Source organism: Impatiens glandulifera, chromosome 6 (assembly GCF_907164915.1).
Source record: "Impatiens glandulifera chromosome 6, dImpGla2.1, whole genome shotgun sequence".
In the NCBI taxonomy this organism is placed as follows: domain Eukaryota; kingdom Viridiplantae; phylum Streptophyta; class Magnoliopsida; order Ericales; family Balsaminaceae; genus Impatiens; species Impatiens glandulifera.
Genome location: NC_061867.1, coordinates 51,977,843 through 51,994,661, shown reverse-complemented (window position 1 = coordinate 51,994,661; position 16,819 = coordinate 51,977,843). Strand labels below are relative to the sequence as shown.

The window sequence follows — 16,819 nt, the reverse complement described above, 5'->3', positions numbered from 1 at the left end:
AAAATGAAGAATTATAATAAAATTGAAGGAAACATTACTTATTATCTATTAATTTATTTGAAAAAAATAATATATATTTGAAATATATTAATTTAATTGAGAAGATAGCTAGTATTACTCAATTTTTTAAACATTAATTATATATATACTAATTATTTCGATTATTTATACATGTTATCTTCAAATAGAAGAGTTTCGATCATATACAGTGTCGACTCTGGCTCATTGGCACAGAGCATCTAATTTCATAAAAATAATTGACTAAAATAATTGACTATGGCCTTGTTTGGTTGAGATTATTTAAATAACTCAACTCATTTAATCTTCTTTTCACTCATTCTCATCAATCACATCATTCAATTCATTACCCCAAATACAAAAATATCTATTATTTTAAATTACTATTTATTATTTTATTATTATTTTTAATACCCTTTAAGTAATTTTACCAAAAATATTCTCACTACCTCAAAATCATCGCGAATCATTATTTATTTTCCCCCTCTAGGTTATTACAATAACCCCAATCCGAACAAGGCCTAAATAAGTTCATTTTATTCTAAACATAAATGGTTCTAATTGAGTTGTTAAAAATAAAAAATTTAAAAATTTATTTGATTATATATTGAAATTTATAAAAAAGTGATAGGGAGAACAATATTGGTGCACCGACTCCCCAACGAAGCCCCAGCTGACAGTTAGAGTGGATAAAAATGCCGGTGGGCTAAAAAAAATCCCTCTTAGTTCCCTCTCTTCCTCATTTTTTATTTATGAGTTTTCGCTTCTTCCTTCTTCTGGGGCGATTGCAGCGATTTCTTACGGCTTTCTTCTTCCTTCTTCCGCAACTTCAGACTTCGGTGATTTCTTCTTTCTTCCAATTATCATTTTTAACAAGTTTGAAAATGGTAAACCTTCAATTCAATGGCAAACAACAATGTTACCGAACAACTAAAACTTTAAAATCATTTTACTTTTTAAGAAAATCAGCTTCCTTTAACTACATCCAAGTCCAACACTAAGGGAATGTAAGTTCCTGAACATGATCATCATGTAGTTACGATTATCCTAAATATGTCCATGTTCGAAAACTAGATTGAATATTTTGAAACTGTTTTTATTTATATTTTTGGTTTCTATTTCCGATTTCTATATCTGGGTTAGGAGATTTGATGACATGATATTGTAAGGACACCTAGCAAGGTGTCATAGTAAACCAGATTATAGTGTGTAATTACATGTTAATGATACTTATATAGGATTTTTAGTTATAATTATATAAATTTGTAAATCTAACCAAAGTTACATTTTCAGTTCTATAGGATTTTCAGTTATATAGGACTATAATAGCACCAGCATTGAATTCGTAGTTCTAGACATTTTCAATTATATAGGTCTAGAAAGGACATCAATTGAATTTGCAGTTTTAAAAATTTTCATTTATATAAGTCTAGAAATAAAAACAACATTGAATCATTTATATATGTTCTAGACATTTTCAGAAATGTTAGATTTTGGCCATTATTATGACCATTTTGTCCAGAATATTACCATATTAAGGAATAAATGGTCCCGATGTTCGAGAAAATTAGTGCTAAACATGACCATGTTTAGGACCATTTATTTGAAATTTTATGTTAGTTTTCATTACTAATATCATTTTTCTTCTTTGGCTTTATTCGCAATATCGTGTTTATTTTTGGTAGAGTATATAAAATGAACCGTTGTCGACCATCGACGACAGATTTGTCATTGATGGCCATTACTGCTACAACTCACTCATCTCCATCTCCTACTACACCCTCTGCTCCCTCACCTCTAGCTCCCACTGCACCCTCATCTCCAGCTCCCACCTCACCCTATGTTCCATCTTCTTCAGATCCCTCACCTCCTCCCTCTTTAAAAAAATCTGAGCAAAACATTTTTTTGACTAGGACCTCGTCAAAAGGTTTTTTCAATCTAATAAAACAAATGAAAAAAGAACAAAAAGAGGTCGTGAAGGCCATAAGCTTCGGATGGCTTCTTACACTTGGACTTTCAAAATGTTTGGACGAACTCTCTCGATACCTCGTTAGGTCATTCGAATTCAACAACGATAGTAGTAATTATGATCAACCTACGGAATGACAAGAAAGTAAAAATTGAGGAAGATGATGTTCAGTGCGTACTGGCCATCCCGAGGAGAAACTGAAATTATTGACTCTATTGGAAACGCTATAGAGTTCGTTGAATATGATGAACGGTTGAGGACTTGGAGGAGACGATGGGGAATGAAACAAAATAGTTTTGGTCCTAAAACAATTGTAATTTCAAAGATGATTCTAAACAACAGAGAATCTGACAATAATTTTAAGATAGATGTTGTAGTCTACGTTGTTAGCAACTTTCTCTTTACCTCACAAAATCAAAAGTGCATGTATACACTTACATTCGAAAGCATCAGTAAATTATGTACACTTCTATTATCCAATTTTTGTGCATGCTGGTTTAAAATTCTTAAAATAATGTCAATAATATCTTAAACTTGAATTAGTGTCAATTCACAATGAAAGACTTAGTTGAAGCATGCCAGTAGTGGAAGAAGAATGCAACTCGTCATTTCTTTGGATCACATACATTTCTCATTGTAATAATTTTTGTGAGTACTTTAATTCAGTGGTTTATTCAAATATCAATGTAAATGTTCTTACATATTGTTTATTATTTCAGTTGTTCTATATAGATAGAATTACGGTCCCTAAACTCCAACTTCCTTACGAACAACAATTTCTGATATTGTCATATTAGAATGACAATAATTTGAGAAGTAGGATTCAAATAAAAATGAAACGAGGAGGATTAAACAAGAATAAAACGCGACTTTTATTTTTTTTAAGAGAAATAAGAATATTTAAAGAAGAGAAATAATAATTTAATATGAATATTTTTAAGAGAAATAATTCAAATTATGAATATATATATTTACTTTTTATTTTATATATATTTATATTTATAATTTAATATATATTTAAAAAAATATGTGTATTTATATATTTTATTAATTTGATTTATTCGTTCTCCTTAATATTATTTATATTAAAAATACATAAATAAATTAATTAACTATTAATCGCAAAAAATTAATTAAATTAAAAAATTTATCATATTCATATTTAACTTCTTATTCTTTTTTATATATATATTTATTAATTTTTACAGTTATTACTTTTAAATATATATATATTAATTAATTTAAATATACAATTATAAATTAATAGATAAAAAGAGAAAAAAATATAAATGAAGAGAAGAAAGAGAAATTATTAATGAAAGGAGGAGAGATAAATAAATATATTAAAGAAGACCTAGTCATCAATCATAATCACTCTCACATTCGCTACACTTTCGTTACAATATTTTCGCTCACACTCTCTCTCTTTCTTTCTCTTTATATATATATATGAGTAATGATATAGAGCGCGACTGTGAGACAGCGACTGGAAGCGCGATGGTCTACGTGGCCGACAGGTGGAATTAATAAATAAATAAAAATATAATAATAATTAAAACACGATTGTAGAATATTCTCTCTCCTATTATTAATTAATTTCTCTCTCCTCTTATTAAATAAATTTTCTCTCTATCTCTACAAATTAAATTATCTCATTTATCCATATTCTCACGATTATTATTTTACTCATTTATTTGATATTTATTATCTCTCATTTTCACGGTTAAAATAACTCAATAATTTACAACAAACACATATTTTTTGGAATAATTTACTCAATAATTTTCTCAATAATTTACTAAATATTTTAATAATATGTTTAAATAAATTCTAAACACTAAATCTTATACCCTAAATCCTAAACCCTGACCTCTAAACCCTAAATCCTAAACCCTAAACACTAAACCCTAAATCCTAAATATTAAACCCTAAACCCTAATTAATATTACTAATTAGTTGAATTATGAATTTATCTCTTTTATTTTTATTTTATTTTTATGACTTTTCAATTCATTTATTTATCAAATATTTTTTATTTATTTTTTATGGCCTTTTTTTCTTTTTTTATTATTTTATATGATAGAAATTATTTAATAAGAAGAGAGAGAAAATAATTAATAATAGGAGAGAAAAAATAATTAATAATAGGAGAGAGAATATTCTACCTGCCCAAGTAGACATCGCTATTCCAGTCGCTGTCTCAAGTCGCGCTCTATCATTTTTCTATATATATATATACTTTTTTTTATAAAACAAAAAATAATTAATTTTTCATATATATTTTGTTCTTATTTTATCTATTTTATAATAAAAAACAATTTACATATTATTATGTTAGTATAAAATATTTATTTTTATTATGTACTTTTTTTTTTCTAGATTCACAATATCTTATTAAATTCAACTATTTATTTACTTTTGAGAAAAACAAAGAATTTACAAATTTTTTAAATAATGTGAAATAACAATAAAATATGTTCATATCCTATTCATTATATATATATATATATATATATATATATATATATATATATATATATATATATATATATATATATATATATATATATATATAGTTAATTGTGTCCATTTATTTTGTAAATTATTTTAAAATCTGAAAAGAATAAAGTACATATTGCTTATGGTTTACCTAAATTAAATTTGAGTAGATTTGTATTGAAAGTTAAGCAAAAATTTGAGTAGATTTGTATTGAAAGTTAAGCAATCTGCGTATATATCGATAAAATGGATTATATTAAAGTTTTGGGTGAAAGTATATAAAATTGAGATTACAACTTAAAAGTATATTTTATTTAAATTAATATATTTAAAAAAAAATATTTCTCATTAAATCAATTAGACTTACATTAAAAAAAATAATTAGTAATTAATAGAAAATAAAACTACAAAATCAATATAAATAATTGATGATATAAATATTAATATATAATAATAATTAACAAAATTAAAATTTCTAATAGAAATAATTAACAATAATACAATTTATTGAGGTCTCTCCAAGAACAAACTCATTTAAATTCTTAAATAATGAGGGTTGAAATAGAGCTAATTGAAGTAACCGATAAAACGAAATCGGAAGAATCTCTAACAAATATTATGAGCTATAGTTGAAATCATGTTTAGCCGATAGTTGGTAAGCGATGCCGAAAAAAATCTTGCCAAATGATAATTTACCATAAACATATATCACCTAAATAGTAAGAACCTTGTACAAATCAGAATATATATATATAGGAAACTCTCCATATTGAATATCAAATCAAATGACTCATTATTGAAAACATTAAAAATAACTATAAATCCGATAATTTCATCCCATTTGTTGCTAAATATGGGGCGGACATGAATCAAAAAATCATCATCAACCCAATTAGATGATATAAGCAGCAAACAACCTACTAAAACTAAAGATTGAGAGAATTGTTCAGATCTCAAAAATTCGAGATAAAAAATTCAATTCGACTAAATAGTATGTCGCATCGAATAAAAACCAACACTAACTCAAATCTAAGTGGTGGAAAAAAATAAAGCACTCTTCGATGCTAAAAAATTCATCGAAAAGGTCAAAACAATAATGTTTTTTCAACTTCTCTAGAAATTTTTCATCAAAACAAATTTTTCCCAGAGAAGCCTTACCTGAGAGAAGAAGATAATCTGATTAATTATTTTTTTTTATAAATTCGATATTCTTTTAAATTATTTTCACTACTCTATCCATATCTTTATAATGTGTATAAACAATTATAATTAATATATCACAATAAAAAAAACCAAGATAAATAAATTCTTATGTTCTTGAAATTATAACTAATTCCAAAATAAAATTGAATAAAAAGAATTGGGCATTAAAAATATTACAAATAAACAATGAATTAAGGTATATGAAAATAAGCATTGGTATTTTATTATCTCTATCACACTGCACACATGCAAATCTTATAAATTCCAGTCCAACCAAACCAATCTTACATGCAAATCAATATGACACAAAGAAGGCTCTCTTGTCTAACTCTTTTCCCTCTACTTTTCTTCTCATGTCCAATTCTTTCATCACCGTCTTCCCTGCGAACATCAAAGGTTAATTCGACTATTACGGAAGTGGAGAGGATTATCAAGAGTTTAAACTTGTTTCCCAGTTCTGCCGTCAACTCTGGTGACCCTTCTTCCCGTCGATTACCCGATGCAATGTCATCATCATTGGTCGAACAACAATTCCGCCTCCAAGCCCTTGGTGATCCAGGGACTTCGATTCAGAATTTGGGTCATTACGCCGGCTATTATCGACTTCCTCACTCGCGTGATGCAAGGTACTTGTCTTTTCTAAAATGCAACCTGAACTGAACTCTGAATGAGTAGAGATTCAGTTTTAAAATATTTATAATGTAATTTAAGGGTCGAAGTAAGAGACTAAAAGATCACGGGGTTCGATTTCCATTCGAATTATTTTTGATTAAGGACAGATTGAAAAATTAGGATGAGTTTGATAAAAATGAAGAAAACATTTTGGATTGTGTGAAAAAAAAATAAAAAGAAAAAATAAATAACATGCAAGTAAAAGGAATCTTTAGTCTACAAATATTGTCACAAAGAAATATTATTATTAATTAAACAAATTTAAGAGATAAAAAAATACTCAAAGTTTTATAAAAATACGCAAATAACCCTATCAAATCAACCCTAACAAAAATAACTAGAATCGAAATAATCTAGTTTTATATTTATTTTTGGGATTTTCTTATAATTTTTTCAAAATAAAAACATTTTTTTGTGGTTGATTAAAGATCAAGGTCCCCTTGAATTATTTTTTCTATCTTGAATAAAAATGAATTTTAAATAATTAAATGAAATGTATTTATATAAATAAAATGATAGTTATATTTTAGATAAAATAATTAAAAAAATTAAAGTCCAAATATCAATCAATCTCTCTAATCAAACAATCTCACATAATAAAAAACACTAAGATCAGCTAGGTTTTGAACGACCCAATTTTTTTTTTTGGGGTGTAATGCCAGTTTTACTTAATTAAAAAAAATATATATTTGTAATGTATTCAATCATGCATTTACCCTTGTTTGGATTTGGTGATTCAGGATGTTTTACTACTTCTTTGAGTCGAGAAGGAGAAGGGATGTGAGGAATGACCCAGTTGTGATATGGCTGAATGGAGGACCTGGAGCCAGCAGTTCAATTGGTCTGTTTTATGAAAACGGGCCTTACCAGATAATCAACCATTCTCTTATCTGGAATGACTTTGGTTGGGACCGGGTGTCTAACATAATCTATATCGACCAGCCCACAGGCACCGGTTTCAGCTATAGTTCAGATGAATCTGATATTCGTACCGATCAAGAGAGTGTTAGCAATGACTTATATGATTTCTTGCAGGTCTAATTTCTAAGCTAACTTCTAAACAAACAATCAATCAAGCAAACTAATCTTATTATTATTATTATTATCATATATGTAAGGTATTTTTCCATCAACATCCTCAATATTTGAGGAACGATCTCTACATAACAGGATAATCATATGCCGGCCACTATATCCCTGCCTTAGCCACTCGGATTCGCAATGGAAACAATAACAGAGATGGAGATCACATTAACCTTAAGGTAATATTTATTAATTCATTCATTCATCTTTTAGTTAATAATTTATTTATACAACAGGGTATTGCTATTGGAAATGGATTGACACACCCTGTTATTCAATACAAGTCATTAACAGATTATGCTTCAAATATGAGACTGATCACAGAAACTGAAGTCAGACGTGTCGCCAGATTGTTACCAAAATGCGAGGAAGACGCAGCTAGATGCAGTAATCTTTCTCTTTTTTACTATATATTTATATATTTATATATATATATATATATTGTTTCAATTTTCATGATCATGTTTTAAAAATAAAATTTAGATGCAAGGATATGAGGAGTAGGAGGGAGCTGTATGGAAGCATATTCTTCTTGTACTGCCGTATTCAATCGTTTATTAGAATATTATGGTTCTAATAGAAATGTAAGGAATGAATTAATGTTACAATTTATTTATTTTTGTTATATAAGTGTAACAATATGGGTGGTGCTTACAGTATTATGACATTCGGAAGGAACGTGTGGGTGGAATGTGTTATGATTTCTCGTATATGGAAAATATGTTAAATAATGCAACGATTAGAACATCCATTGGAGTTGGAAATATTCGGTTTGTATCCCTGAGCGTAACTATTTTTAACGCAATGATTAATGATTGGATGAGGAATCATGCAGTGGAAATTCCTGCTCTTCTTGAAGATGGAATTAAGGTCTTATATGCAGGAGAATATGATCTCATCGTGAACTGGATTGGTAATGAATTATCAAAACTTTTCTTCTTTCTTATTAGACCAACTAATTATTAACTCACAATCAAACTATTCTAGGAATCTATAGGTGGGTTACTGAGATGAATTGGTCGGGTCAAAGAATATTCAATGATAAAGACTTAGTTTCATATGTAGTCGATCATGCTATGAAAGGAGAACTTAAAGAATACGGACCTCTGGCATTCCTTAAGGCAATAAATCAAATATATATATGTTTAATTACATATTTAAATAATTTGTGTGATCGATCAGGTTCATGACTCGGGGCATATGGTTCCTATGGATCAACCGAAAGCGGCATTAAAGATGCTGGAAAGATGGACACAAAGTGGTACCCTTATGTCAAGAGAATAAGGCGGACAAAATATTACTTAATTCTTCAAGTCCAATTATGAATATTGAATCTCTTAGTTAAGTCTTAAAACATAATAATAAGTTTGAATCTTTATTTTTGAGGGTATATCAAAGGAGTCCTACAATGTTCTCAATGTAATAAAATAAAATAAATGTTTGATTAATGTTTATAGATAATTTTAAAGTTTATATTTAATAGTTTATTTTTGTCTATGGGAGGTTTGACTTAATCTAATTTGTTTATTTAAATATTTGACAAAAATAAAATATTATGATTTACTTATACAATACAAGGATAACAGTAGAACAAAGAATAATTTCAAATTGGTTTAGAAAACTCTCGGAACATAGAAGATAAAAATTTCTAATATAAAACTAAAATTTCTAATTTGTTGTTCGTATGTTGATGTGTTCGATCTGTCTCCTTCTCTCTCAATAGTCTCCTCTGTATCTATGTGTGATCTCTCTTTTAGAAGTTTGAAATAGTCGTTTTTCACTATCTCGGTGGAATCGCTGATCCAATTTTGACGACTCCCAAGATCAAATCGGATAAGTTGTTGCATCTTTACAGCGGCTATCCGAGGCACCAAATATAAATTGGAGATCGAAAATGAGTCTTTATTATATGTAATTATTATTACGTTTTTTTAATTATGATTTTGATGTTTATATATTTATATAATTATTTTCAAGGTTGTCATTTTAATATTTTTATATCTTTTTAAGTGTCTATAAAAATCAGGCAAAACATTTAATGCAAATAAAATTAGTTTTAAAAAAGAATTGAAAAACTTTATATTTTTTATCTTAAAATTTAGAAAAAATAATGGTTTGAAACTAAAATTAAAAATTATTACAAGATAGGATATTAAATCTATTCTGAAATATTTTTCAAATTATTTTGTTATTAGATTAATAAAATTATACTATAATTTTGAAAAAAATAAAATGGAGAATTAAAATAAAATTTAAGGAAACATTACATATTATCTCTTTGATTTATTTGAAAAAAATAATATATATTTGAAATATATTTATTTAATTACGAATGAAGAAATAGTAATACTCAATTCTTTAAACATTAATTAGACATATATATATATATATGTATATATATGAATTATTTCCATTATTTATACATGTTATCTTCAAATTATTAAAAGAGTTTAGATCATATACACTGCCACCCATGAGCAACTTCATAAAAATATTTAAACATAAATTTAAACTTATGATTATATATATATATATATGAAAAGTGATAGAGGGAGAGTGACGTTGGGCGCAGTCGACAAAAGAAAATTAAAAATAATTTGTTTTTAATATATTTTTAATTTCTCTTAGTTCCTCTCTTTCTTATTTTCGATTTCTGGGTTTTCGCTTCTTTCTTCTTCTGCGGCGATTTTTTCCGGCTTTCTTCTTCCTTCTTTTGTGACTTTGAACTTTGGCAATTTATTTTTTCTTCCGATTATCTTCTTCAATAAGTTCGAAAATGGTAAACCTTATATTCAATTGCAAACAACAATGTTACCAAACAACAAAAACTTTAAAATCATTTTACTTTTACTTTTTAGGAAAATCATTTTCATTCAACTACATCCAAGTCCAACACTAAGAGAAGGTAAGTTCATGAGCAAATTCTGGGAATATGATCGTAGCCCATAATCAGAAATAACTCGAAATATGATTGACTTTAATGACTGCATCAGATATATGGGTTGTATCGAGCCTACCAATTCTGAGAATTTCTTCACTTGGTCTTCTACGAGAGGGAATGAGCAAATTAGAAGAAGTAGAATTGACAGATGTCTGGTAAATGAGAACTAGATTAACCAATTTCTGAGAAGTCAACCTCACGTTCTGAATCCGGGTATATCTGATCACTGTCCGATTAAATTATTCTGGGAAAAGGAAGAAATGTTCAAAAGACCCTTTAAAATTTTCAATTTATGGATAGAAAACGACAAATTCAAGGGTATTCTCGAAAGAGTATGGTCTACAGATGTCAAGGGATACAACATGTATAGGGTTTTTGAGAAGCTTAAGCTTCTGAAGAATCATCTTCAAAGATTTGACAAGAAGAAATTCAACAATATCTCCAATAGATTTTTGGCTTCTAGAGAAGAACTAGAAGAAGTTCAGAAAAGGTTATTAAGGGATGATAGTGATGAACAACTCAATGAAACAGAAAGGGACGCGCTTGAAAACTTCAGGAAGCTTATTCAGCTTGAAGAGAATTTTGTTAGACAGAAATCAAGATAGAGCTAACTCTCGTTGGGTGACAAAAATACATCTTTCTTCTTTAGAAAATGCAAGACTAGAAATATGAGAAACAATGTATACATGCTGAAGAATAATGATGGTGAATATGTTCAGGGTCAAAAGGGTGTACAAGATTTGGCTATCGATTTCTATAAGCAGCTTATGGGTACAAGAAAGAACCATCAAAGTCACCCGAATACCTTGTATTAGATTATTGATAGGAAAATCTCTACAGAAGATAGTCGCGAGCTGATAAGGGTGGTCACGAGGGTTGAGGTTAAATAAGCTCTATTTAGTATTGATGGGAATAAAAGTTCCGGTCCTGATGGGTTTAATGCACAGTTCTTCAAAGACAATTGGTCAGTTGTGGGTAAAAACGTTATTGATGGGGTTCATGAAATTTTCAAGAACAGGAAGATGTTTAAGCAATGAAATACAGCGGTCCTAACCTTGATCGCCAAAACTACGGTACCCGAGAAAGTACAAGATTTTAGACCAATTTCATGCTGCAATGTGATTTATAAAATAATTTCAAAAATCATTTCTAAACGATTTAAAAATGTCATAGGAAAAATTATAAATCTTAATCAATCTACATTCATCCCCAGTAGGACAATCTCTCATAATATTCTTCTCATGCAGAGCCTTTTAAAAGGCTACGGGAAAAAGAAAATATCATTGAGAATGACTTTCAAAATAGATATCAAGAAAGCTTTCGACTCTTTTAGATGGGAAGTCATTCATTACTTTTTGGTTGTTTCTGTTTTTCCTATGATTTTTATTGATTGGATTATGCAGTGCGTTTCATCATCCTGCTTTGTTGTTAGCATCAATGGAGTCCATGTAGGCTATTTTAAGGGGGGAAACAAGGTAAGGCAAGGGGACCCCCTCTCTTCTTACCTTTTCGTAGTTATCATGGCGATCTTTGAGAGCATCTTCGCGATGTTCCGAAAGAATCGTCCATACATATTTCACCCATTCTGTGAGGTAGAGAAGGTAACTCATTTATGCTTTGCTGACGATTTGTTCATTCTAGCGCACACAGACATTGATTCCATTAAAACTATTAGGGCTGCACTAACGTTCTTTTCTGAGGTTACATGTTTAACTATTAATGAAAGCAAAAGTGTGGCATTTTATGGAGGCATGAAGGATGAAACAAAGTAGGACATTTTCAACATCACGGGCATCAAGGAAGGCAGCTTTCCCGTAAGGTACTTAGGAATTCTATTAACCGTGAAACAGATCGAGATCTCACACTGCAAACCGCTAATTGAAAAGGTAAAAAACACGATATCTGGCTGGGCATCGAAAAAACTTTCTTATGCAGGGAGGATCAAACTTATCTAAACCGTGGTCATGGGCATAATTCGCTATTGGGCGCAGCAGATGGTCATTCCGAAGAAGGTAATGAAGGAGCTCGACACGCTGATGAGGAACTTTATCTAGGGTAGCATCGGAAGAGGAGGAAAGAAAGTCAAATGGACCGCTCTCTTCAAACCAAAGGACGAGGGAGACATCGGCTTGAAGAACTATATCGAGTGGAACAATTCTCTCACCTTCAAACATCTATGGGCTTTGGAGCTCAACCAGGAGTCACTATGGATTAAATGGGTGCATACGAGGTTTATGAAATACGAAACCAGTATTTGGACCTCCAAAATTCATGAAGGTATGAGCTGGTCTCTAAAAAAGATTGTTTAATTAAGAAACGATATTGCAGATCTTTATGACATCCGGATATGGGACGGGAAATACACTCTATTCTGGCATGACCCCTGGTTCGAAAACCAGCCTATCATCCAAAAGGAGGAGTTTCAAAATACCCATGTCAGAAGGGACTGCGCAGAAGTGAAAATCAGAGACATTAAAGATGGGAATTGAGAATCACTCCTGATAAGAAATCTAGAAGGATAGAAGATACTTGATCATATAAGTAACATACAACTACACGATAGGTCGGATATTCATGAATAGAAAGCTGAGGCCAATGGGAAGCTAGTATCGAAGAAAATATGGGAGGTAACCTGGGAAAAAGCGTAGAAAGTAGAATGGGTTCCTCTTGTATGGTCAATGAAGATTATCTCTCGACACCATTTCATCATATGGCTCGCTTTTTGGGAAAGACTCAACACTCGTGATTATATCAGCAAGTATATGAGTATCCCAGACGCGAGCTGTCTTCTATGCAGAGGAAATGAAGAAACCATAAATCACCTATTCGGGAGCTGTTGTATTTCTTCGAAGTTTTGGAAAAGATTCTATAAAAGCCTGGAGCTGATCAGTTTCCCGAGCGAATGGAATGAAATCAAAGAAGTGACACTACTCAAAGCCAAGGGAAATAGATTTGCAACAATCGTGTTCAAGTGCGGCTTTGGAGCAGTGATGTATAACATATAGCAAGAACGGAATGCAAAGGTATATGGAAGAACTCGCAGGAGTGTTGAAGAGTTATGGAAAGATATTGTATCAGATTGCAGCGCCCTCGCGGGAACGTGGAGAAGAATTCCAAGCACGGAGAAAAACTGAAATATCTGCAAGAACTGGAATTTACCGTTTTTTGAACTCACTAGAATTGAAAATATTGTAATTAGATAATTCATTTACGTTTTTAGCTTTTTAGTTTTTATTCAGAATGTTACGATTTCAAAATCATTCTAGGCCTGTCTAGAATGATCTCTTAAACTCGTGGTTTTTTTTCCCATTTTTGGGAATTTTTAATGAAATAACGCTATGTCGATTTTCCAAAAAAAATAGTTCATGAACATGATCATCATGTAGTTAGGGTTATCTCCCGAACATGTCCATGTTCGTGAACTAGATTGAATATTTGGATACTATTTTTATTTATATTTCTGGTTTTTGTTTCTGGTTTCTATATCTAAGTTAGGAGATTTGATGACATGGTATAGTAAGGACAACTAGTAGGGTGTCATAGTAAACTAGGTTATAGTGTGTAATTACATATTAATGATAAATATATAGGATTTTCAGTTATAGTTATATATATATTTGCAAATCTAAATAAAGTTACATTTTCAGTTTTATAGGATTTTCAGTTATATAGCTCTATAATAGCACCAACATTTGTAGTTCTAGACATTTTCAAAAATGTTACATTTTCAGTTATAGAGGTCTAGAAAGGACATCAAATGAATTTGTAATTCTAGACATTTTCAGTTATATAGGTCTAAAAATGGAACCAATATTGAATTTGCAGTTATATAGGTTTTAGACATTTTCAGAAATTTTAGATTTTGGTCATTATTGTGACCATTTTGTCCTGAACATTACCATATTCAGGACCATTTATTTCCGAACATGGTCATGGTCGGGACCATTTTTTTCTGAACATGGTCATGTTCGGACCATTTCGTTGAAATTTTATGATAGTTTTAATTTCTAATATCATTTTTCTTCTTTGGCTTATTTAAAAATATCGTGCTTATTTTTTTGTAGAGTATATAAAATGAACCGTTGTTGACCCTCGACGAAAAATTTGTCATTGATGGACATTACTTCTAGAACTCCATCATCTCTATCTCTATCTCCATCTCCCACTGCACCCTCCGCTCCCTCACCTCTAGGTCCCACTGCATCCTCTGCTCCCTCATCTCAAGCTCCCACCTCACCTTTCGTTCCATCATCTCCAGATCCCTCACCTCCTCCCTCTCCAAGAAAATCTGAACACAAGATTTTTTTGACTAGGACTTCGTCAAAAGGCTTTTCGATCTAAAAAAACAATTTACAAAAGAACAAAAGAGGTCGTGAAGGCCATAGGCTTCAGAGGGCTTCTTACACTTGGACTTTCAAAATGTTCGGGTGAACTCTCTCGACACTTTGTTAGGTCATTCGAATTCGACAACGACAACATTAATTGTATGATCAACCTACGGAATGGCGAGAAAGTGAAAATTGAGGAAGATGATGTTTAGTGCGTACTGGGCATACCTAGAGGGGAATATGAAATTATTGAGTCTATTGAAAACGATACAGAGTCTGCTGAAAAATGAAGCTCGTAATTTCTTTTAGATTACATACATTTCTCATTGTAAGTAAACTTTGTCAATACTCTAATTCAGTGGTATATTCAAATGTCAATGTAAATGTTCTAACATATTGTTTATTATTTCAGTTGTTCTACATGGATAGGATTGCGGTCCCTAAACTCCAACTTCCTTACGAACAACAATTTTCGATAATCTGAGAAGTAGGATTCAGATGGAAATGAAACGAGAAGGATTCAGACATGGAAGTGATGTTGGATGACTTCCACTTTTAATCACCCACTAGAATGATCCTATGATTATGGTAAATGAGGTGCGAAATCGGGTAGAAGATTAGGTGGAAGATTATCTGAAAGTTTGGCAGATCATGTCGAAGATCATGTTGCAGATCAGGTGGCAGATCATGTGACAAATAATGTGGAAGGGCTCAGATTGGAGAGAATGAGCCTCATGTATTAACCTACTCCATCAATAAAAATACATTAGACACAATTGTTAGATCTACATAGAACATGGCTAGATCTACACAAAATATAGCAAAAACAATACAAGGGTTGGAAGATGTAGTAGCATCATCATAACAATAGAAGTTCAACTCATCTATCCTATTTGATTCCTCCATCCATGTCTTGTTTGAGGCTATGGACAAAAATTAATTTCTTAGGGATGTCATTCACAATTATTTCAAAAAGGCACCCCTGTAGAAGAACCTCAACCCATTGAGGTTCGAGTTGAAACACCACCCCAAGTGGTAGCGGAGGATGCGAATGTTGCCATAGATCATCAACCCATAGATTTTTGAGTTGAAACACCGCCCGAAGTGGTGGTGGAGGATGTGGCTGTTGCCATAGATCATCAACTCGCTAAGGTTCGAGTTGAAACACCACCCGAAATGGTGGAGGCTGTGGTTATTGCCATATATCATCAATCCGAAGTGGTGAAGTCTAAGAGGAAGCTTATACGTGAATCATCATCACCCAAAGATGCCTCATAGAGAACAGAGCACCCGATTAAGAAAATCTGGGTAAAAGAACCTCAACCCACAGAGGTTACAAAAGAAGTCCCACTCCCACTTAACACAACCTAAGAGGAAGTTAATGATTAAAAATCGGTCAGCGTTTCGAGTTGAAATATCACCACTTCTGATTGTAAAAGTAGAACCTCAACTCGTAGAGGTTGCAAAAGTAGCCCACTCTTGCATAGAACACAACTTGAGAGAATTAAAAAACTTGGGACGACTCTTTTCTCTTCTTACATGGCATTAGTAAGGAATAGTTTAACCCATGTCTTTGATTTTTTCAGAATTTCTGAATGTGATCAACAGGTTGCGGAGGAAACAAGAAGATGTTTTCAAGCAAAGTGTCCGAGAGAAGGCGCAAATAGTAAATTGGGCTAATTTAGTCTAGTCATTAAAGGTTATCACGAGACACCAATTCATCCTATGACTTACATTTCGGGAAAGGATAAACTCGAGAGATCGCGCCAGGAAGTACATGGAAATTCTGGATTCAAGCTGTGTGCTATGTGAAGGGAATTAAGTAACAGCTGATCATCTATTCGGGAACTATTTATTTACCTCGAAACTTTGGAATAAATTTGCAAAAAATATGGAGATGACCAGATTTCTAGGAGTTAGAAAAGAAATTAAGGAAGTGGCTGTGAAGAAAGAGAAGGGCACCAAGTTTAAGTCAAAGATTTTCAAATGCAGATTCGGCTCAACAGTTTACAACATCTGAAAGAAGAAAAATGCGAGGGCATTCTCTAGGAATTGAAGAAGTCTGGAGAGGACCTGAGATGATATTGTAACTGACTATATCGCAAA

General features: G+C 31.1%; 1 pseudogene; it reads left to right on the top strand.

The window, feature by feature from the left end:
* The first annotated feature begins 5,989 nt into the window (after positions 1–5,989).
* On the top strand, positions 5,990–8,728 carry LOC124943833 (annotated as a pseudogene).
* Positions 8,729–16,819: the final 8,091 nt, after the last annotated feature.